Source organism: Wyeomyia smithii, chromosome 3, assembly GCF_029784165.1.
Source record: "Wyeomyia smithii strain HCP4-BCI-WySm-NY-G18 chromosome 3, ASM2978416v1, whole genome shotgun sequence".
Taxonomy (NCBI): Eukaryota; Metazoa; Arthropoda; class Insecta; order Diptera; family Culicidae; genus Wyeomyia; species Wyeomyia smithii.
Genome location: NC_073696.1, coordinates 32,159,107 through 32,178,691, shown reverse-complemented (window position 1 = coordinate 32,178,691; position 19,585 = coordinate 32,159,107). Strand labels below are relative to the sequence as shown.

Genomic DNA, 19,585 nt, shown 5'->3' with positions numbered 1-19,585 from the left:
CAGTACCACCACCCATCGAGAGTATAGCATAAAACACCCATCGAAGTGGGTGGAAATTGTCAACGATCATACCATGTTGAAAACACCGGTTCTCGTCCGATCACCGAAGTTAAGCAACATCGGGCGCGATTAGTACTTAGATGGGTGACCGCTTGGGAACGTCGCGTGTCGTTGGCCTTTTTGTTACTTTTTACACTCTGTGACCACGCGTCGTAATTCTTGATGAAATTTCAATGATTTTATATTTTTGCTTTGATTTCGGATTGGAAATGGAATAAAATGACATTGATAATGGATTCACACTCAACTGATAACTGTTTGAAAAATAACTATACTCTGTTCTCCGTCCGGTATCACCACCCATCGGGAGTATAGCATAAAACACCCATCGAAGTGGGTGGAAATTGTCAACGATCATACCATGTTGAAAACACCGGTTCTCGTCCGATCACCGAAGTTAAGCAACATCGGGCGCGATTAGTACTTAGATGGGTGACCGCTTGGGAACGTCGCGTGTCGTTGGCCTTTTTGTTACTTTTTACACTCTGTGACCACGCGTCGTAATTCTTGATGAAATTTCAATGATTTTATATTTTTGCTTTGATTTCGGATTGGAAATGGAATAAAATGACATTGATAATGGATTCACACTCAACTGATAACTGTTTGAAAAATTACTATACTCTGTTCTCCGTCCAGTACCACCACCCATCGAGAGTATAGCATAAAACACCCATCGAAGTGGGTGGAAATTGTCAACGATCATACCATGTTGAAAACACCGGTTCTCGTCCGATCACCGAAGTTAAGCAACATCGGGCGCGATTAGTACTTAGATGGGTGACCGCTTGGGAACGTCGCGTGTCGTTGGCCTTTTTGTTACTTTTTACACTCTGTGACCACGCGTCGTAATTCTTGATGAAATTTCAATGATTTTATATTTTTGCTTTGATTTCGGATTGGAAATGGAATAAAATGATATTGATAATGGATTCACACTCAACTGATAACTGTTTGAAAAATTACTATACTCTGTTCTCCGTCCAGTACCACCACCCATCGAGAGTATAGCATAAAACACCCATCGAAGTGGGTGGAAATTGTCAACGATCATACCATGTTGAAAACACCGGTTCTCGTCCGATCACCGAAGTTAAGCAACATCGGGCGCGATTAGTACTTAGATGGGTGACCGCTTGGGAACGTCGCGTGTCGTTGGCCTTTTTGTTACTTTTTACACTCTGTGACCACGCGTCGTAATTCTTGATGAAATTTCAATGATTTTATATTTTTGCTTTGATTTCGGATTGGAAATGGAATAAAATGATATTGATAATGGATTCACACTCAACTGATAACTGTTTGAAAAATTACTATACTCTGTTCTCCGTCCAGTACCACCACCCATCGAGAGTATAGCATAAAACACCCATCGAAGTGGGTGGAAATTGTCAACGATCATACCATGTTGAAAACACCGGTTCTCGTCCGATCACCGAAGTTAAGCAACATCGGGCGCGATTAGTACTTAGATGGGTGACCGCTTGGGAACGTCGCGTGTCGTTGGCCTTTTTGTTACTTTTTACACTCTGTGACCACGCGTCGTAATCCTTGATGAAATTTCAATGATTTTATATTTTTGCTTTGATTTCGGATTGGAAATGGAATAAAATGATATTGATAATGGATTCACACTCAACTGATAACTGTTTGAAAAATTACTATACTCTGTTCTCCGTCCAGTACCACCACCCATCGAGAGTATAGCATAAAACACCCATCGAAGTGGGTGGAAATTGTCAACGATCATACCATGTTGAAAACACCGGTTCTCGTCCGATCACCGAAGTTAAGCAACATCGGGCGCGATTAGTACTTAGATGGGTGACCGCTTGGGAACGTCGCGTGTCGTTGGCCTTTTTGTTACTTTTTACACACTGTGACCACGCATCGTAATTCTTGATGAAATTTCAATGATTTTATATTTTTGCTCTAACTTTGTATTGGAAATGGAATAAAATGACATCGATAAAAGAATTCACACTCAACTGATAACTGTTTGAAAAATTACTATATTCTGTTCTCCGTCCGGTATCATCACCCATCGAGAGTGTAGCATAAAACACCAATCGAAGTGGGTGGAAATTGTCAACGATCATACCATGTTGAAAACACCGGTTCTCGTCCGATCACCGAAGTTAAGCAACATCGGGCGCGATTAGTACTTAGATGGGTGACCGCTTGGGAACGTCGCGTGTCGTTGGCCTTTTTGTTACTTTTTACACTCTGTGACCACGCGTCGTAATTCTTGATGAAATTTCAATGATTTTATATTTTTGCTTTGATTTCGGATTGGAAATGGAATAAAATGACATTGATAATGGATTCACACTCAACTGATAACTGTTTGAAAAATTACTATACTCTGTTCTCCGTCCAGTACCACCACCCATCGAGAGTATAGCATAAAACACCCATCGAAGTGGGTGGAAATTGTCAACGATCATACCATGTTGAAAACACCGGTTCTCGTCCGATCACCGAAGTTAAGCAACATCGGGCGCGATTAGTACTTAGATGGGTGACCGCTTGGGAACGTCGCGTGTCGTTGGCCTTTTTGTTACTTTTTACACTCTGTGACCACGCGTCGTAATCCTTGATGAAATTTCAATGATTTTATATTTTTGCTTTGATTTCGGATTGGAAATGGAATAAAATGACATTGATAATGGATTCACACTCAACTGATAACTGTTTGAAAAGTTACTATACTCTGTTCTCCGTCCGGTATCACCACCCATCGGGAGTATAGCATAAAACACCCATCGAAGTGGGTGGAAATTGTCAACGATCATACCATGTTGAAAACACCGGTTCTCGTCCGATCACCGAAGTTAAGCAACATCGGGCGCGATTAGTACTTAGATGGGTGACCGCTTGGGAACGTCGCGTGTCGTTGGCCTTTTTGTTACTTTTTACACTCTGTGACCACGCGTCGTAATTCTTGATGAAATTTCAATGATTTTATATTTTTGCTTTGATTTCGGATTGGAAATGGAATAAAATGACATTGATAATGGATTCACACTCAACTGATAACTGTTTGAAAAATTACTATACTCTGTTCTCCGTCCAGTACCACCACCCATCGAGAGTATAGCATAAAACACCCATCGAAGTGGGTGGAAATTGTCAACGATCATACCATGTTGAAAACACCGGTTCTCGTCCGATCACCGAAGTTAAGCAACATCGGGCGCGATTAGTACTTAGATGGGTGACCGCTTGGGAACGTCGCGTGTCGTTGGCCTTTTTGTTACTTTTTACACTCTGTGACCACGCGTCGTAATTCTTGATGAAATTTCAATGATTTTATATTTTTGCTTTGATTTCGGATTGGAAATGGAATAAAATGATATTGATAATGGATTCACACTCAACTGATAACTGTTTGAAAAATTACTATACTCTGTTCTCCGTCCAGTACCACCACCCATCGAGAGTATAGCATAAAACACCCATCGAAGTGGGTGGAAATTGTCAACGATCATACCATGTTGAAAACACCGGTTCTCGTCCGATCACCGAAGTTAAGCAACATCGGGCGCGATTAGTACTTAGATGGGTGGACCGCTTGGGAACGTCGCGTGTCGTTGGCCTTTTTGTTACTTTTTACACTCTGTGACCACGCGTCGTAATTCTTGATGAAATTTCAATGATTTTATATTTTTGCTTTGATTTCGGATTGGAAATGGAATAAAATGACATTGATAATGGATTCACACTCAACTGATAACTGTTTGAAAAATTACTATACTCTGTTCTCCGTCCAGTACCACCACCCATCGAGAGTATAGCATAAAACACCCATCGAAGTGGGTGGAAATTGTCAACGATCATACCATGTTGAAAACACCGGTTCTCGTCCGATCACCGAAGTTAAGCAACATCGGGCGCGATTAGTACTTAGATGGGTGACCGCTTGGGAACGTCGCGTGTCGTTGGCCTTTTTGTTACTTTTTACACTCTGTGACCACGCGTCGTAATTCTTGATGAAATTTCAATGATTTTATATTTTTGCTTTGATTTCGGATTGGAAATGGAATAAAATGACATTGATAATGGATTCACACTCAACTGATAACTGTTTGAAAAATTACTATACTCTGTTCTCCGTCCAGTACCACCACCCATCGAGAGTATAGCATAAAACACCCATCGAAGTGGGTGGAAATTGTCAACGATCATACCATGTTGAAAACACCGGTTCTCGTCCGATCACCGAAGTTAAGCAACATCGGGCGCGATTAGTACTTAGATGGGTGACCGCTTGGGAACGTCGCGTGTCGTTGGCCTTTTTGTTACTTTTTACACTCTGTGACCACGCGTCGTAATTCTTGATGAAATTTCAATGATTTTATATTTTTGCTTTGATTTCGGATTGGAAATGGAATAAAATGACATTGATAATGGATTCACACTCAACTGATAACTGTTTGAAAAATAACTATACTCTGTTCTCCGTCCGGTATCACCACCCATCGGGAGTATAGCATAAAACACCATTCGAAGTGGGTGGAAATTGTCAACGATCATACCATGTTGAAAACACCGGTTCTCGTCCGATCACCGAAGTTAAGCAACATCGGGCGCGATTAGTACTTAGATGGGTGACCGCTTGGGAACGTCGCGTGTCGTTGGCCTTTTTGTTACTTTTTACACTCTGTGACCACGCGTCGTAATTCTTGATGAAATTTCAATGATTTTATATTTTTGCTTTGATTTCGGATTGGAAATGGAATAAAATGACATTGATAATGGATTCACACTCAACTGATAACTGTTTGAAAAATAACTATACTCTGTTCTCCGTCCGGTATCACCACCCATCGGGAGTATAGCATAAAACACCCATCGAAGTGGGTGGAAATTGTCAACGATCATACCATGTTGAAAACACCGGTTCTCGTCCGATCACCGAAGTTAAGCAACATCGGGCGCGATTAGTACTTAGATGGGTGACCGCTTGGGAACGTCGCGTGTCGTTGGCCTTTTTGTTACTTTTTACACTCTGTGACCACGCGTCGTAATTCTTGATGAAATTTCAATGATTTTATATTTTTGCTTTGATTTCGGATTGGAAATGGAATAAAATGACATTGATAATGGATTCACACTCAACTGATAACTGTTTGAAAAATAACTATACTCTGTTCTCCGTCCGGTATCACCACCCATCGGGAGTATAGCATAAAACACCCATCGAAGTGGGTGGAAATTGTCAACGATCATACCATGTTGAAAACACCGGTTCTCGTCCGATCACCGAAGTTAAGCAACATCGGGCGCGATTAGTACTTAGATGGGTGACCGCTTGGGAACGTCGCGTGTCGTTGGCCTTTTTGTTACTTTTTACACTCTGTGACCACGCGTCGTAATTCTTGATGAAATTTCAATGATTTTATATTTTTGCTTTGATTTCGGATTGGAAATGGAATAAAATGACATTGATAATGGATTCACACTCAACTGATAACTGTTTGAAAAATAACTATACTCTGTTCTCCGTCCGGTATCACCACCCATCGGGAGTATAGCATAAAACACCCATCGAAGTGGGTGAAAATTGTCAACGATCATACCATGTTGAAAACACCGGTTCTCGTCCGATCACCGAAGTTAAGCAACATCGGGCGCGATTAGTACTTAGATGGGTGACCGCTTGGGAACGTCGCGTGTCGTTGGCCTTTTTGTTACTTTTTACACTCTGTGACCACGCGTCGTAATTCTTGATGAAATTTCAATGATTTTATATTTTTGCTTTGATTTCGGATTGGAAATGGAATAAAATGACATTGATAATGGATTCACACTCAACTGATAACTGTTTGAAAAATAACTATACTCTGTTCTCCGTCCGGTATCACCACCCATCGGGAGTATAGCATAAAACACCCATCGAAGTGGGTGAAAAATTGTCAACGATCATACCATGTTGAAAACACCGGTTCTCGTCCGATCACCGAAGTTAAGCAACATCGGGCGCGATTAGTACTTAGATGGGTGACCGCTTGGGAACGTCGCGTGTCGTTGGCCTTTTTGTTACTTTTTACACTCTGTGACCACGCGTCGTAATTCTTGATGAAATTTCAATGATTTTATATTTTTGCTTTGATTTCGGATTGGAAATGGAATAAAATGACATTGATAATGGATTCACACTCAACTGATAACTGTTTGAAAAATAACTATACTCTGTTCTCCGTCCGGTATCACCACCCATCGGGAGTATAGCATAAAACACCCATCGAAGTGGGTGGAAATTGTCAACGATCATACCATGTTGAAAACACCGGTTCTCGTCCGATCACCGAAGTTAAGCAACATCGGGCGCGATTAGTACTTAGATGGGTGACCGCTTGGGAACGTCGCGTGTCGTTGGCCTTTTTGTTACTTTTTACACTCTGTGACCACGCGTCGTAATTCTTGATGAAATTTCAATGATTTTATATTTTTGCTTTGATTTCGGATTGGAAATGGAATAAAATGATATTGATAATGGATTCACACTCAACTGATAACTGTTTGAAAAATTACTATACTCTGTTCTCCGTCCAGTACCACCACCCATCGAGAGTATAGCATAAAACACCCATCGAAGTGGGTGGAAATTGTCAACGATCATACCATGTTGAAAACACCGGTTCTCGTCCGATCACCGAAGTTAAGCAACATCGGGCGCGATTAGTACTTAGATGGGTGACCGCTTGGGAACGTCGCGTGTCGTTGGCCTTTTTGTTACTTTTTACACTCTGTGACCACGCGTCGTAATTCTTGATGAAATTTCAATGATTTTATATTTTTGCTTTGATTTCGGATTGGAAATGGAATAAAATGACATTGATAATGGATTCACACTCAACTGATAACTGTTTGAAAAAATTACTATACTCTGTTCTCCGTCCAGTACCACCACCCATCGAGAGTATAGCATAAAACACCCATCGAAGTGGGTGGAAATTGTCAACGATCATACCATGTTGAAAACACCGGTTCTCGTCCGATCACCGAAGTTAAGCAACATCGGGCGCGATTAGTACTTAGATGGGTGACCGCTTGGGAACGTCGCGTGTCGTTGGCCTTTTTGTTACTTTTTACACTCTGTGACCACGCGTCGTAATTCTTGATGAAATTTCAATGATTTTATATTTTTGCTTTGATTTCGGATTGGAAATGGAATAAAATGACATTGATAATGGATTCACACTCAACTGATAACTGTTTGAAAAATTACTATACTCTGTTCTCCGTCCAGTACCACCACCCATCGAGAGTATAGCATAAAACACCCATCGAAGTGGGTGGAAATTGTCAACGATCATACCATGTTGAAAACACCGGTTCTCGTCCGATCACCGAAGTTAAGCAACATCGGGCGCGATTAGTACTTAGATGGGTGACCGCTTGGGAACGTCGCGTGTCGTTGGCCTTTTTGTTACTTTTTACACTCTGTGACCACGCGTCGTAATTCTTGATGAAATTTCAATGATTTTATATTTTTGCTTTAACTTTGTATTGGAAATGGAATAAAATGACATCGATAAAAGAATTCACACTCAACTGATAACTGTTTGAAAAGTAACTATATTCTGTCCTCCGTTCGGTATCACCACCCATCGAGAGTATAGCATAAAACACCCATCGAAGTGGGTGGAAATTGTCAACGATCATACCATGTTGAAAACACCGGTTCTCGTCCGATCACCGAAGTTAAGCAACATCGGGCGCGATTAGTACTTAGATGGGTGACCGCTTGGGAACGTCGCGTGTCGTTGGCCTTTTTGTTACTTTTTACACTCTGTGACCACGCGTCGTAATTCTTGATGAAATTTCAATGATTTTATATTTTTGCTTTGATTTCGGATTGGAAATGGAATAAAATGACATTGATAATGGATTCACACTCAACTGATAACTGTTTGAAAAATTACTATACTCTGTTCTCCGTCCAGTACCACCACCCATCGAGAGTATAGCATAAAACACCCATCGAAGTGGGTGGAAATTGTCAACGATCATACCATGTTGAAAACACCGGTTCTCGTCCGATCACCGAAGTTAAGCAACATCGGGCGCGATTAGTACTTAGATGGGTGACCGCTTGGGAACGTCGCGTGTCGTTGGCCTTTTTGTTACTTTTTACACTCTGTGACCACGCGTCGTAATTCTTGATGAAATTTCAATGATTTTATATTTTTGCTTTGATTTCGGATTGGAAATGGAATAAAATGACATTGATAATGGATTCACACTCAACTGATAACTGTTTGAAAAATAACTATACTCTGTTCTCCGTCCGGTATCACCACCCATCGGGAGTATAGCATAAAACACCCATCGAAGTGGGTGGAAATTGTCAACGATCATACCATGTTGAAAACACCGGTTCTCGTCCGATCACCGAAGTTAAGCAACATCGGGCGCGATTAGTACTTAGATGGGTGACCGCTTGGGAACGTCGCGTGTCGTTGGCCTTTTTGTTACTTTTTACACTCTGTGACCACGCGTCGTAATTCTTGATGAAATTTCAATGATTTTATATTTTTGCTTTGATTTCGGATTGGAAATGGAATAAAATGACATTGATAATGGATTCACACTCAACTGATAACTGTTTGAAAAATAACTATACTCTGTTCTCCGTCCGGTATCACCACCCATCGGGAGTATAGCATAAAACACCCATCGAAGTGGGTGAAAAATTGTCAACGATCATACCATGTTGAAAACACCGGTTCTCGTCCGATCACCGAAGTTAAGCAACATCGGGCGCGATTAGTACTTAGATGGGTGACCGCTTGGGAACGTCGCGTGTCGTTGGCCTTTTTGTTACTTTTTACACTCTGTGACCACGCGTCGTAATTCTTGATGAAATTTCAATGATTTTATATTTTTGCTTTGATTTCGGATTGGAAATGGAATAAAATGACATTGATAATGGATTCACACTCAACTGATAACTGTTTGAAAAATAACTATACTCTGTTCTCCGTCCGGTATCACCACCCATCGGGAGTATAGCATAAAACACCCATCGAAGTGGGTGGAAATTGTCAACGATCATACCATGTTGAAAACACCGGTTCTCGTCCGATCACCGAAGTTAAGCAACATCGGGCGCGATTAGTACTTAGATGGGTGACCGCTTGGGAACGTCGCGTGTCGTTGGCCTTTTTGTTACTTTTTACACTCTGTGACCACGCGTCGTAATTCTTGATGAAATTTCAATGATTTTATATTTTTGCTTTGATTTCGGATTGGAAATGGAATAAAATGATATTGATAATGGATTCACACTCAACTGATAACTGTTTGAAAAATTACTATACTCTGTTCTCCGTCCAGTACCACCACCCATCGAGAGTATAGCATAAAACACCCATCGAAGTGGGTGGAAATTGTCAACGATCATACCATGTTGAAAACACCGGTTCTCGTCCGATCACCGAAGTTAAGCAACATCGGGCGCGATTAGTACTTAGATGGGTGACCGCTTGGGAACGTCGCGTGTCGTTGGCCTTTTTGTTACTTTTTACACTCTGTGACCACGCGTCGTAATTCTTGATGAAATTTCAATGATTTTATATTTTTGCTTTGATTTCGGATTGGAAATGGAATAAAATGACATTGATAATGGATTCACACTCAACTGATAACTGTTTGAAAAATAACTATACTCTGTTCTCCGTCCGGTACCACCACCCATCGGGAGTATAGCATAAAACACCCATCGAAGTGGGTGGAAATTGTCAACGATCATACCATGTTGAAAACACCGGTTCTCGTCCGATCACCGAAGTTAAGCAACATCGGGCGCGATTAGTACTTAGATGGGTGACCGCTTGGGAACGTCGCGTGTCGTTGGCCTTTTTGTTACTTTTTACACTCTGTGACCACGCGTCGTAATTCTTGATGAAATTTCAATGATTTTATATTTTTGCTTTGATTTCGGATTGGAAATGGAATAAAATGACATTGATAATGGATTCACACTCAACTGATAACTGTTTGAAAAATTACTATACTCTGTTCTCCGTCCAGTACCACCACCCATCGAGAGTATAGCATAAAACACCCATCGAAGTGGGTGGAAATTGTCAACGATCATACCATGTTGAAAACACCGGTTCTCGTCCGATCACCGAAGTTAAGCAACATCGGGCGCGATTAGTACTTAGATGGGTGACCGCTTGGGAACGTCGCGTGTCGTTGGCCTTTTTGTTACTTTTTACACTCTGTGACCACGCGTCGTAATTCTTGATGAAATTTCAATGATTTTATATTTTTGCTTTAACTTTGTATTGGAAATGGAATAAAATGACATCGATAAAAGAATTCACACTCAACTGATAACTGTTTGAAAAGTAACTATATTCTGTCCTCCGTTCGGTATCACCACCCATCGAGAGTATAGCATAAAACACCCATCGAAGTGGGTGGAAATTGTCAACGATCATACCATGTTGAAAACACCGGTTCTCGTCCGATCACCGAAGTTAAGCAACATCGGGCGCGATTAGTACTTAGATGGGTGACCGCTTGGGAACGTCGCGTGTCGTTGGCCTTTTTGTTACTTTTTACACACTGTGACCACGCGTCGTAATTCTTGATGAAATTTCAATGATTTTATATTTTTGCTTTAACTTTGTATTGGAAATGGAATAAAATGACATTGATAATGGATTCACACTCAACTGATAACTGTTTGAAAAATTACCATACTCTGTTCTCCGTCCGGTATCACCACCCATCGGGAGTATAGCATAAAACACCCATCGAAGTGGGTGGAAATTGTCAACGATCATACCATGTTGAAAACACCGGTTCTCGTCCGATCACCGAAGTTAAGCAACATCGGGCGCGATTAGTACTTAGATGGGTGACCGCTTGGGAACGTCGCGTGTCGTTGGCCTTTTTGTTACTTTTTACACTCTGTGACCGCGCGTCGTAATTCTTGATGAAATTTCAATGATTTTATATTTTTGCTTTAACTTTGTATTGGAAATGGAATAAAATGACATTGATAATGGATTCACACTCAACTGATAACTGTTTGAAAAATTACCATACTCTGTTCTCCGTCCGGTATCACCACCCATCGGGAGTATAGCATAAAACACCCATCGAAGTGGGAGGAAATTGTCAACGATCATACCATGTTGAAAACACCGGTTCTCGTCCGATCACCGAAGTTAAGCAACATCGGGCGCGATTAGTACTTAGATGGGTGACCGCTTGGGAACGTCGCGTGTCGTTGGCCTTTTTGTTACTTTTTACACTCTGTGACCACGCGTCGTTATTCTTGATGAAATTTCAATGATTTTATATTTTTGCTTTGACTTTGTATTGGAAATGGAACAAAATTGACATTGATAATGGATTCACACTCAACTGATAACTGTTTGAAAAATTACTATATTCTGTTCTCCGTCCGGTATCACCACCCATCGGGAGTATAGCATAAAACACCCATCGAAGTGGGTGGAAATTGTCAACGATCATACCATGTTGAAAACACCGGTTCTCGTCCGATCACCGAAGTTAAGCAACATCGGGCGCGATTAGTACTTAGATGGGTGACCGCTTGGGAACGTCGCGTGTCGTTGGCCTTTTTGTTACTTTTTACACTCTGTGACCACGCGTCGTAATTCTTGATGAAATTTCAATGATTTTATATTTTTGCTTTAACTTTGTATTGGAAATGGAATAAAATGACATCGATAAAAGAATTCACACTCAACTGATAACTGTTTGAAAAGTAACTATATTCTGTCCTCCGTTCGGTATCACCACCCATCGAGAGTATAGCATAAAACACCCATCGAAGTGGGTGGAAATTGTCAACGATCATACCATGTTGAAAACACCGGTTCTCGTCCGATCACCGAAGTTAAGCAACATCGGGCGCGATTAGTACTTAGATGGGTGACCGCTTGGGAACGTCGCGTGTCGTTGGCCTTTTTGTTACTTTTTACACTCTGTGACCGCGCGTCGTTATTCTTGATGAAATTTCAATGATTTTATATTTTTGCTTTGACTTTGTATTGGAAATGGAACAAAATTGACATTGATAATGGATTCACACTCAACTGATAACTGTTTGAAAAATTACTATATTCTGTTCTCCGTCCGGTATCACCACCCATCGGGAGTATAGCATAAAACACCCATCGAAGTGGGTGGAAATTGTCAACGATCATACCATGTTGAAAACACCGGTTCTCGTCCGATCACCGAAGTTAAGCAACATCGGGCGCGATTAGTACTTAGATGGGTGACCGCTTGGGAACGTCGCGTGTCGTTGGCCTTTTTGTTACTTTTTACACTCTGTGACCGCGCGTCGTAATTCTTGATGAAATTTCAATGATTTTATATTTTTGCTTTGATTTCGGATTGGAAATGGAATAAAATGACATCGATAAAAGAATTCACACTCAACTGATAACTGTTTGAAAAATTACTATATTCTGTTCTCCGTCCGGTATCACCACCCATCGGGAGTATAGCATAAAACACCCATCGAAGTGGGTGGAAATTGTCAACGATCATACCATGTTGAAAACACCGGTTCTCGTCCGATCACCGAAGTTAAGCAACATCGGGCGCGATTAGTACTTAGATGGGTGACCGCTTGGGAACGTCGCGTGTCGTTGGCCTTTTTGTTACTTTTTACACTCTGTGACCACGCGTCGTTATTCTTGATGAAATTTCAATGATTTTATATTTTTGCTTTGACTTTGTATTGGAAATGGAACAAAATTGACATTGATAATGGATTCACACTCAACTGATAACTGTTTGAAAAATTACTATATTCTGTTCTCCGTCCGGTATCACCACCCATCGGGAGTATAGCATAAAACACCCATCGAAGTGGGTGGAAATTGTCAACGATCATACCATGTTGAAAACACCGGTTCTCGTCCGATCACCGAAGTTAAGCAACATCGGGCGCGATTAGTACTTAGATGGGTGACCGCTTGGGAACGTCGCGTGTCGTTGGCCTTTTTGTTACTTTTTACACTCTGTGACCACGCGTCGTAATTCTTGATGAAATTTCAATGATTTTATATTTTTGCTTTGACTTTGTATTGGAAATGGAACAAAATTGACATTGATAATGGATTCACACTCAACTGATAACTGTTTGAAAAATTACTATATTCTGTTCTCCGTCCGGTATCACCACCCATCGGGAGTATAGCATAAAACACCCATCGAAGTGAGTGGAAATTGTCAACGATCATACCATGTTGAAAACACCGGTTCTCGTCCGATCACCGAAGTTAAGCAACATCGGGCGCGATTAGTACTTAGATGGGTGACCGCTTGGGAACGTCGCGTGTCGTTGGCCTTTTTGTTACTTTTTACACTCTGTGACCGCGCGTCGTAATTCTTGATGAAATATCAATGATTTTATATTTTTGCTTTGATTTCGGATTGGAAATGGAATAAAATGACATCGATAAAAGAATTCACACTCAACTGATAACTGTTTGAAAAATTACTATATTCTGTTCTCCGTCCGGTATCACCACCCATCGGGAGTATAGCATAAAACACCCATCGAAGTGGGTGGAAATTGTCAACGATCATACCATGTTGAAAACATCTCATAAATGGAATTCCAATTGTTCTATCTTATAATTGAATTATAAATTATAATCAGAATTATAAAAAACCACGTTTATTCGAAAATCCGCTTAAAAACATGTTATTTCGAAAATCCGCCTGAAGTAAATCATCAAGAAAAGCTTTAGAAAAAAAAAAACCGGAACAGTCTAAAACTAGTACATATATTAAATTGTCCTCTTTGACAGACATTCCGAATCTTTCGAATGGCGAAAGATTTTCTCTGGATAATTCTTCTACTCAATGAACACTTTGTGCTTTTCGATTCCCATCCCGAAAATGCGTGAAGTTTTTTTGAATTAACATGGTAAAAACCGCGAGAATCGATTAAAGTGACATTTATAAAGGACCCGCACTCATTTGATAACTGTTCAAATGCTAGAAAATTACTCACTTTGTAACTTTTGGAAAATATCTTCACTGTTATTTTCGCGAAGAATTTATTTATATTTTCAAATTTAAGTTATTCAATTCACATGTAAGAAATAAACTTCGCTGCGAATGTGGACCACAATTGTGTGGCTCAGTAGTTAAAAAAAATCAATGCTACTTTTCTCGTTTATTTTTATCTTCATTTTGCTCCAGTGTTAGAAATTACAAGTCTCCGGAATACCGGAACTCAGCTAGTTAGAGTGCTCCTTTAGTTTAATGGGAGATTCTCTAGTTCACACTAGTTTATTACTACAAAGATATGTCCATAATTATATAGAGCACATTTACGTTACACTTTCCACGTCATGTCACTTGACTAAAGTAAAACCAGTCCTACTATGCAGAAACATGCGTTATTCACCCTTTTTGTGGTAGTAATCGAAGCTGTGGAGCTTTACAACAAATGATATGTACTTCTTTTTCGTATTAATATTGAGTATAATGCAAGTCAAGCAATTTCTACTTTTGAATGTTCCACCTGCTGGACTGTGTTTTTCGAAAATTTCTAATTAACTATTTCCCCAGTTAGTACAACCCCATATGTACTGCTTGAAATAATATAAGTTAAGTTTTTCGTTGCTTAAGCCATTACCTTCAACAGAAATAAATTGCATCTTGGAAATAAATTGTAGAAACCTTCCATCTATTTCTTACATTTGTACCTAATTCTAGCGAAATCTCGACCCATTTTCATTCACAGATAATCTTTAATATAGAGTATCACTGTAACAATTATTTCAAAAACTGAAGTAATTTGGGAAAAAGAGCAGCAGATAAAGTTTACTGTCATAAGTGAACAGAAACACAGTGCTCCCAAAGTTGAGACATACCTACCAACATGATATCAACAGATATTCGACTAACACATACATAGATGTTTTAGAACAAACTCATGGTAAAATTATTATGAGTTATATTCATCTATTTGTAGCTGGCGCTTGTATGTATAGGTTCCATGGTGTAACGGTTAGCACTCAGGACTTTGAATCCTGCGATCCGAGTTCAAATCTCGGTGGAACCTCGCTTTTTATTTTAACTTGCTGATTGATTGATCTTGAACGCTACCTCAAGCTTAAAGATAATTTTTAATACACTGGCAAAAGTCAATATATCGGTTTACACCTAACTTATACTATGTTTTTATGTTTTCTTATATTTCGTTTCGATAAAGAGTTTTCGAAACGATTTATTTCAATATACCGTGAACGTATACTGCATCAAATTTTGAACACTTAAGCTATGATAGGTGGTATACCTAAGTTTTACTCGATTGATTAGTGTTGAAAATGTGAAAATGTTCTTATGAATGTTTTTAGAGTGTAAGAATTCGTACCTGACTGGTCAACTGATTCTTATCAATCTAGTTTTTTTACGGAAGGCGTGCTTTCCCGGATTTTTATGTCGTTAAGTTTAACGCCGCAGTTTTCGTCAATGTCCTATTTACCCTAATTTTTCGGGATTGTATTATCTATCGAAAAGGATCAAACATATCGTGAAATAGAATGTCAGTTTAGGAGTAAATTACTAGAACAAAATATCTATTGCCATGAGTGTTCATACCTTGGGAGTGTGCAGGGTTTAGTCTGACCTCTGGTAGCTACAGGAAATGAATAACTAAGGATCAGTTAAGTGGGGCAATTGGCGATGGTCAATCAAGTTAAGCTCAAGCATTCAATATTAACAGCTACATTTGTATAACCACATTATGGGTCACGTTCAAAAGAACGTTCCAGAACGTGTCCAACATGGGGGGTATAGCTCAGTGGTAGAGCATTCGACTGCAGATCGAGAGGTCCCCGGTTCAAACCCGGGTGCCCCCTCGCGATCTTTTTTATCATCATCTTATTTTGCAGAATTACATGCATTCATAATGTTTTGCAAGTAATATATATATAAAAAATGAATAATGTGACATTATTATTATATATTGAATATTCCTGTTTGCTGATTTAATTTTTTTTGATTTTTTGCAGCAAGAATGCACACTGAAAATACACTGAAACATCGCACAAAGCTTTACAGCGAGATCTGTGCCATTCTGCATTCTTCTGAAAGCTCTGCTCAAGTTGAAACGGGACGGTGCACACTGTTTCCAAAGCTGCAAAAACGTGATCGAAATTATTTTGACCCAAGAAACTTGATTTTAGAGCCATAGTGTAGCAATTCGAGCCCTATTTATTAAATGGAAGCTGAGATTTTTACGCTCAAAAATCGTCAAGTGAAATGAAACCTAACCTGAAAATTGTATAGAATAAAGCCACCGCATACTGTTTCCAAAGCTGCACAAACGTGATCGAAACATTTTTGACCCAAAAAACTTGATTTTAGAGCCATAGTGTCTTCTGTAAAGTTGTTCCATTAATTATTCTCCATGTTATGGAAGTTCCAGTTTTGTGATCAATCCACTTAACAGTGAAAAGCGAGTACTTTTTTCATTTTTGCATAAAAAAATTCATCGTGTTCGGCAAAGTTGTAGCACATTTCATAAAAAACAACTTTGTCAAAGACACCATACTTCTATCTACCTATTTTAACGGACTTATGTGGAGTTTTCTACAGATTGCCACTAAAAATCAGTTCTTTCAATATAACTTTTAGTAGTGATTTCCTGCAATTCATAAATATAGTTTTAGGAGAATTCAATTGGATTGAAGGTGAAACGGGATTGTGGCCTTTTCCTATACAATTTTGAGGTTAGAGTTCTTTTTACTTCAGTATTTTGATCGTAAAAAATTTGGCTTCCACTAAATAAACAGCACTCAAATTGCTACTTCAGGCATGCAACAGTTGTGAAAACAATTAATCAAAATTTCATGTACGTAGTCTTCATAAATCAAGAGAAAATTAGATTGCCAAATTCGAGTTGATCGCGACCACGTCTCGTTCCACCTGAAAATTTCTTTTGTTCCATAGGATTTGTGTAGTAGAGCAAGATCGCGCCAAATCACCGATGGTCGAATATCGACCATTTTTGATTTGAATGAAACTTTGCACACGTATTTGGCTCGGCAAACTGAGCATACATAGGTTTTATTCGAAGCATTGTAGCCCAGAAACCGTTGGTTGTATAGAAAAACTGTCTGAGAATGAGTTGTAGGGAATTAAAAATGCACCATAAAAAAATATACACTGTACAAAAAAAATTGTTTTTGACCAAAAAAAAATAAAAATAAACATTAAATTTCAATTAAAAAAAAAAGAGTTGAATTTTTTCTTATTTTTTTTTTTAAAGAAACTTGACGTTAATACGCAACTTTAAAAAAAAGGTCAGGATGGAGAAATGAAAAAAAAAATGTTTATGGTAGATTAATTTTTTTATAAAAATTCTAATTCAAACATTCTTCAAAATATTTGTATTCTGATGATTTTAAAAGATGCAGAGAGTCATTTTAAATCAAAAAGCTCTTGGTAGTTAACATTCTAAACGCATTGGTTTTCGAGTTATTTTAAATTTAAGCTCGATAAATTAATTATATTTCGGAAAATACACGTTTTTCTTAATTTGTCCATGGTTCTCCAGCAAAAACCATACGTTCATTGGAATGCTTGATCAAAAATATACAATTCATTCTTTGACAACAAAACGATTGGATAAATAACTCAAGCGCTAAAGCAGGTATCGTTCCATCTGTGGAAAATGCTCAGTTTGCTGAGCTAAATACGTGTGCAAAGTTTCATTCAAATCAAAAATGGTCGATTAAATTTTCGCGTATTTCCAGGCGATTTGAAATGATTCTGCTCAGTATTCTAATACCAAACAAAAAAACGAGGTTCCACCGAGATTTGAACTCGGATCGCAGGATTCAAAGTCCTGAGTGCTAACCGTTACACCATGGAACCGTTGTATAGCCGGTTGCTTATAGTGAAACATATAGTAAAAGTGTACATCTTGCGATACCTGCTATAATTTGCTACATTATAGTAACAATTTGGGGGTCGTACGTTAATACCGTCTCTGTAAACTGAATGGTTCAAAAGAGAAGTATTACATCAACAAGTGATTATACGAGAAGCTCTGCTACGATGTAAAGCTTTCGTAATTTAGGAACGACCCACGTTATAAGACCAAAAATTTCTTTTTATTCGATGTTCCACAGTTCTAACCAAGGTTCCATGGTGTAACGGTTAGCACTCAGGACTTTGAATCCTGCGATCCGAGTTCAAATCTCGGTGGAACCTCGTTTTTTATACTTTTGTCCGAATTTTGATATAAGAAGAAGAGTAGTTTACCTTCTCTCTAAAAAACGACTTTAGTCCAAAAATATCGGAGAGGGGGCACCCGGGTTTGAACCGGGGACCTCTCGATCTGCAGTCGAATGCTCTACCACTGAGCTATACCCCCAATGTATGAGAGATGGTTCTTACAACGATATAAAAACATTCTTGTTGCCTGTTAATTCAAATGCCGAGTAAAGTGGAAATATTATACCTGTGTTGGTATAGTGCTGCTGCGCATGGCGAGAGGAAGCGAGCAAGCAAACATGAGCACTGTTAACGGTAAATGAAAATGATGAGAAGGGCGTGGCTACTACGGTTTTACATAACCAAATTCGCACGTTTTTCCTCGGGCAAAGTATGGAGGCTGTTATCAGGTATGAAACTGCTCAGGTGAGGATGGTCTGAAAATTGGCATGGCAGTGGAAATTACATGATTAAAGTAGCTATTCACTCTCGTAATGGGACTACATTTTGGTTTCGCTTATGGTATCGATGAGCGCCCGCTCACATTTCTTCCTCCAGCCTCCACCCCCACCCAAGTCTGACAAATGCTAATGACGTAGCCTAGCAATGGTGTGTTGTACAGTGTATTTTTTTTTGGTAATTGATTTTTGTAATAGATACTAGACTTTTTAGATTAATAAAATCTCACCTTTGAAATACAATGAATTATCAACTTGCTAGAACTTTAAAAGTAAAAGAAACTGCAATTTAATATGAAAAATTTACTTTAATAAATTTCACTCATTTAGTAGTGTTAGCGAGGGAAAACAGTACTTGTAAACGCAGTTTAAATGCTTCGCAAATTCCAATAACAATGTTTAGTTTCACAACCGCAACATTTTTTCTGCATTCAATTTTCGGTTAATATCAAAATAGCTCTAACCGGTATTCAACAGGAACGGCCGGCAGTGGAGCAAATTGTTTCGAGGAAAAAAGCCCGCCGCTGCCCAATTCAACCGCAATCTATTGTGCGAAAATGTTCAGCACAGCAAGCAACAGCAGCAAAAAAATGCTGCTCATTAAAATTTTAATGAGCCATAATTAATCGAGTTACAGAAAGCAGCTTCATTTTCAGCATTACACAAACCGTAATCACGGCAGTAATCTCCCATGTCGAAACAATAATTGTTGCCATCGAATTGCCCAGCAGCAGTCCGCCATGTTTGCGAGCTTCCCAGGCTGTGCATGCCTAGCCTACTATGGTGTGAGGGGCTCCCCTTTGATGGTATGCTGTATTTGT

The 19,585-nt window shown here is 39.3% G+C and overlaps 44 non-coding genes across 44 annotated transcripts; 42 read left to right on the top strand and 2 right to left on the bottom strand.

Moving 5' to 3' along the window:
- Positions 1–58: 58 nt before the first annotated feature.
- On the top strand, positions 59–177 carry LOC129733567 (5S ribosomal RNA). The gene has a single exon (XR_008729632.1). It is a non-coding gene; the product is annotated as a 5S ribosomal RNA (ribosomal RNA).
- A 229-nt stretch (positions 178–406) lies between these two features.
- Positions 407–525, top strand: LOC129733566 (5S ribosomal RNA). The gene has a single exon (XR_008729631.1). It is a non-coding gene; the product is annotated as a 5S ribosomal RNA (ribosomal RNA).
- Positions 526–754: 229 nt separating this feature from the next.
- On the top strand, positions 755–873 carry LOC129733565 (5S ribosomal RNA). Its single transcript, XR_008729630.1, has one exon. It is a non-coding gene; the product is annotated as a 5S ribosomal RNA (ribosomal RNA).
- A 229-nt stretch (positions 874–1,102) lies between these two features.
- LOC129733562 (5S ribosomal RNA) lies at positions 1,103–1,221 on the top strand. Its single transcript, XR_008729628.1, has one exon. It is a non-coding gene; the product is annotated as a 5S ribosomal RNA (ribosomal RNA).
- A 229-nt stretch (positions 1,222–1,450) lies between these two features.
- On the top strand, positions 1,451–1,569 carry LOC129733561 (5S ribosomal RNA). The gene has a single exon (XR_008729627.1). It is a non-coding gene; the product is annotated as a 5S ribosomal RNA (ribosomal RNA).
- Positions 1,570–1,798: 229 nt separating this feature from the next.
- On the top strand, positions 1,799–1,917 carry LOC129733560 (5S ribosomal RNA). Its single transcript, XR_008729626.1, has one exon. It is a non-coding gene; the product is annotated as a 5S ribosomal RNA (ribosomal RNA).
- A 230-nt stretch (positions 1,918–2,147) lies between these two features.
- LOC129733559 (5S ribosomal RNA) lies at positions 2,148–2,266 on the top strand. Its single transcript, XR_008729625.1, has one exon. It is a non-coding gene; the product is annotated as a 5S ribosomal RNA (ribosomal RNA).
- Positions 2,267–2,495: 229 nt separating this feature from the next.
- On the top strand, positions 2,496–2,614 carry LOC129733558 (5S ribosomal RNA). The gene has a single exon (XR_008729624.1). It is a non-coding gene; the product is annotated as a 5S ribosomal RNA (ribosomal RNA).
- Positions 2,615–2,843: 229 nt separating this feature from the next.
- On the top strand, positions 2,844–2,962 carry LOC129733557 (5S ribosomal RNA). The gene has a single exon (XR_008729623.1). It is a non-coding gene; the product is annotated as a 5S ribosomal RNA (ribosomal RNA).
- A 229-nt stretch (positions 2,963–3,191) lies between these two features.
- On the top strand, positions 3,192–3,310 carry LOC129733556 (5S ribosomal RNA). Its single transcript, XR_008729622.1, has one exon. It is a non-coding gene; the product is annotated as a 5S ribosomal RNA (ribosomal RNA).
- Positions 3,311–3,539: 229 nt separating this feature from the next.
- On the top strand, positions 3,540–3,659 carry LOC129733434 (5S ribosomal RNA). Its single transcript, XR_008729528.1, has one exon. It is a non-coding gene; the product is annotated as a 5S ribosomal RNA (ribosomal RNA).
- A 229-nt stretch (positions 3,660–3,888) lies between these two features.
- LOC129733555 (5S ribosomal RNA) lies at positions 3,889–4,007 on the top strand. The gene has a single exon (XR_008729621.1). It is a non-coding gene; the product is annotated as a 5S ribosomal RNA (ribosomal RNA).
- A 229-nt stretch (positions 4,008–4,236) lies between these two features.
- Positions 4,237–4,355, top strand: LOC129733554 (5S ribosomal RNA). Its single transcript, XR_008729620.1, has one exon. It is a non-coding gene; the product is annotated as a 5S ribosomal RNA (ribosomal RNA).
- A 229-nt stretch (positions 4,356–4,584) lies between these two features.
- LOC129733553 (5S ribosomal RNA) lies at positions 4,585–4,703 on the top strand. The gene has a single exon (XR_008729619.1). It is a non-coding gene; the product is annotated as a 5S ribosomal RNA (ribosomal RNA).
- Positions 4,704–4,932: 229 nt separating this feature from the next.
- Positions 4,933–5,051, top strand: LOC129733551 (5S ribosomal RNA). The gene has a single exon (XR_008729617.1). It is a non-coding gene; the product is annotated as a 5S ribosomal RNA (ribosomal RNA).
- Positions 5,052–5,280: 229 nt separating this feature from the next.
- LOC129733545 (5S ribosomal RNA) lies at positions 5,281–5,399 on the top strand. Its single transcript, XR_008729612.1, has one exon. It is a non-coding gene; the product is annotated as a 5S ribosomal RNA (ribosomal RNA).
- A 229-nt stretch (positions 5,400–5,628) lies between these two features.
- Positions 5,629–5,747, top strand: LOC129733534 (5S ribosomal RNA). The gene has a single exon (XR_008729601.1). It is a non-coding gene; the product is annotated as a 5S ribosomal RNA (ribosomal RNA).
- A 230-nt stretch (positions 5,748–5,977) lies between these two features.
- On the top strand, positions 5,978–6,096 carry LOC129733530 (5S ribosomal RNA). The gene has a single exon (XR_008729597.1). It is a non-coding gene; the product is annotated as a 5S ribosomal RNA (ribosomal RNA).
- Positions 6,097–6,325: 229 nt separating this feature from the next.
- Positions 6,326–6,444, top strand: LOC129733529 (5S ribosomal RNA). The gene has a single exon (XR_008729596.1). It is a non-coding gene; the product is annotated as a 5S ribosomal RNA (ribosomal RNA).
- Positions 6,445–6,673: 229 nt separating this feature from the next.
- Positions 6,674–6,792, top strand: LOC129733525 (5S ribosomal RNA). Its single transcript, XR_008729595.1, has one exon. It is a non-coding gene; the product is annotated as a 5S ribosomal RNA (ribosomal RNA).
- Positions 6,793–7,022: 230 nt separating this feature from the next.
- Positions 7,023–7,141, top strand: LOC129733514 (5S ribosomal RNA). Its single transcript, XR_008729590.1, has one exon. It is a non-coding gene; the product is annotated as a 5S ribosomal RNA (ribosomal RNA).
- A 229-nt stretch (positions 7,142–7,370) lies between these two features.
- Positions 7,371–7,489, top strand: LOC129733504 (5S ribosomal RNA). Its single transcript, XR_008729582.1, has one exon. It is a non-coding gene; the product is annotated as a 5S ribosomal RNA (ribosomal RNA).
- Positions 7,490–7,719: 230 nt separating this feature from the next.
- LOC129733492 (5S ribosomal RNA) lies at positions 7,720–7,838 on the top strand. Its single transcript, XR_008729572.1, has one exon. It is a non-coding gene; the product is annotated as a 5S ribosomal RNA (ribosomal RNA).
- A 229-nt stretch (positions 7,839–8,067) lies between these two features.
- LOC129733481 (5S ribosomal RNA) lies at positions 8,068–8,186 on the top strand. The gene has a single exon (XR_008729563.1). It is a non-coding gene; the product is annotated as a 5S ribosomal RNA (ribosomal RNA).
- A 229-nt stretch (positions 8,187–8,415) lies between these two features.
- On the top strand, positions 8,416–8,534 carry LOC129733468 (5S ribosomal RNA). Its single transcript, XR_008729555.1, has one exon. It is a non-coding gene; the product is annotated as a 5S ribosomal RNA (ribosomal RNA).
- Positions 8,535–8,764: 230 nt separating this feature from the next.
- LOC129733457 (5S ribosomal RNA) lies at positions 8,765–8,883 on the top strand. The gene has a single exon (XR_008729545.1). It is a non-coding gene; the product is annotated as a 5S ribosomal RNA (ribosomal RNA).
- A 229-nt stretch (positions 8,884–9,112) lies between these two features.
- LOC129733445 (5S ribosomal RNA) lies at positions 9,113–9,231 on the top strand. The gene has a single exon (XR_008729533.1). It is a non-coding gene; the product is annotated as a 5S ribosomal RNA (ribosomal RNA).
- Positions 9,232–9,460: 229 nt separating this feature from the next.
- On the top strand, positions 9,461–9,579 carry LOC129733439 (5S ribosomal RNA). The gene has a single exon (XR_008729531.1). It is a non-coding gene; the product is annotated as a 5S ribosomal RNA (ribosomal RNA).
- Positions 9,580–9,808: 229 nt separating this feature from the next.
- LOC129733428 (5S ribosomal RNA) lies at positions 9,809–9,927 on the top strand. The gene has a single exon (XR_008729522.1). It is a non-coding gene; the product is annotated as a 5S ribosomal RNA (ribosomal RNA).
- Positions 9,928–10,156: 229 nt separating this feature from the next.
- On the top strand, positions 10,157–10,275 carry LOC129733417 (5S ribosomal RNA). Its single transcript, XR_008729511.1, has one exon. It is a non-coding gene; the product is annotated as a 5S ribosomal RNA (ribosomal RNA).
- Positions 10,276–10,505: 230 nt separating this feature from the next.
- Positions 10,506–10,624, top strand: LOC129733406 (5S ribosomal RNA). The gene has a single exon (XR_008729500.1). It is a non-coding gene; the product is annotated as a 5S ribosomal RNA (ribosomal RNA).
- Positions 10,625–10,853: 229 nt separating this feature from the next.
- On the top strand, positions 10,854–10,972 carry LOC129733395 (5S ribosomal RNA). Its single transcript, XR_008729489.1, has one exon. It is a non-coding gene; the product is annotated as a 5S ribosomal RNA (ribosomal RNA).
- A 229-nt stretch (positions 10,973–11,201) lies between these two features.
- Positions 11,202–11,320, top strand: LOC129733383 (5S ribosomal RNA). The gene has a single exon (XR_008729478.1). It is a non-coding gene; the product is annotated as a 5S ribosomal RNA (ribosomal RNA).
- Positions 11,321–11,550: 230 nt separating this feature from the next.
- LOC129733372 (5S ribosomal RNA) lies at positions 11,551–11,669 on the top strand. Its single transcript, XR_008729467.1, has one exon. It is a non-coding gene; the product is annotated as a 5S ribosomal RNA (ribosomal RNA).
- A 230-nt stretch (positions 11,670–11,899) lies between these two features.
- Positions 11,900–12,018, top strand: LOC129733575 (5S ribosomal RNA). The gene has a single exon (XR_008729640.1). It is a non-coding gene; the product is annotated as a 5S ribosomal RNA (ribosomal RNA).
- Positions 12,019–12,248: 230 nt separating this feature from the next.
- LOC129733564 (5S ribosomal RNA) lies at positions 12,249–12,367 on the top strand. The gene has a single exon (XR_008729629.1). It is a non-coding gene; the product is annotated as a 5S ribosomal RNA (ribosomal RNA).
- A 230-nt stretch (positions 12,368–12,597) lies between these two features.
- LOC129733552 (5S ribosomal RNA) lies at positions 12,598–12,716 on the top strand. Its single transcript, XR_008729618.1, has one exon. It is a non-coding gene; the product is annotated as a 5S ribosomal RNA (ribosomal RNA).
- Positions 12,717–12,946: 230 nt separating this feature from the next.
- Positions 12,947–13,065, top strand: LOC129733474 (5S ribosomal RNA). Its single transcript, XR_008729560.1, has one exon. It is a non-coding gene; the product is annotated as a 5S ribosomal RNA (ribosomal RNA).
- Positions 13,066–13,295: 230 nt separating this feature from the next.
- LOC129733366 (5S ribosomal RNA) lies at positions 13,296–13,414 on the top strand. The gene has a single exon (XR_008729461.1). It is a non-coding gene; the product is annotated as a 5S ribosomal RNA (ribosomal RNA).
- A 1,659-nt stretch (positions 13,415–15,073) lies between these two features.
- On the top strand, positions 15,074–15,145 carry Trnaq-uug (transfer RNA glutamine (anticodon UUG)). The gene has a single exon. It is a non-coding gene; the product is annotated as a tRNA-Gln (tRNA).
- A 727-nt stretch (positions 15,146–15,872) lies between these two features.
- Trnac-gca (transfer RNA cysteine (anticodon GCA)) lies at positions 15,873–15,944 on the top strand. The gene has a single exon. It is a non-coding gene; the product is annotated as a tRNA-Cys (tRNA).
- Positions 15,945–17,892: 1,948 nt separating this feature from the next.
- On the bottom strand, positions 17,893–17,964 carry Trnaq-uug (transfer RNA glutamine (anticodon UUG)). Its single transcript has one exon. It is a non-coding gene; the product is annotated as a tRNA-Gln (tRNA).
- A 267-nt stretch (positions 17,965–18,231) lies between these two features.
- On the top strand, positions 18,232–18,303 carry Trnaq-uug (transfer RNA glutamine (anticodon UUG)). The gene has a single exon. It is a non-coding gene; the product is annotated as a tRNA-Gln (tRNA).
- Positions 18,304–18,394: 91 nt separating this feature from the next.
- Trnac-gca (transfer RNA cysteine (anticodon GCA)) lies at positions 18,395–18,466 on the bottom strand. Its single transcript has one exon. It is a non-coding gene; the product is annotated as a tRNA-Cys (tRNA).
- Between the last annotated feature and the right edge of the window lie 1,119 nt (positions 18,467–19,585).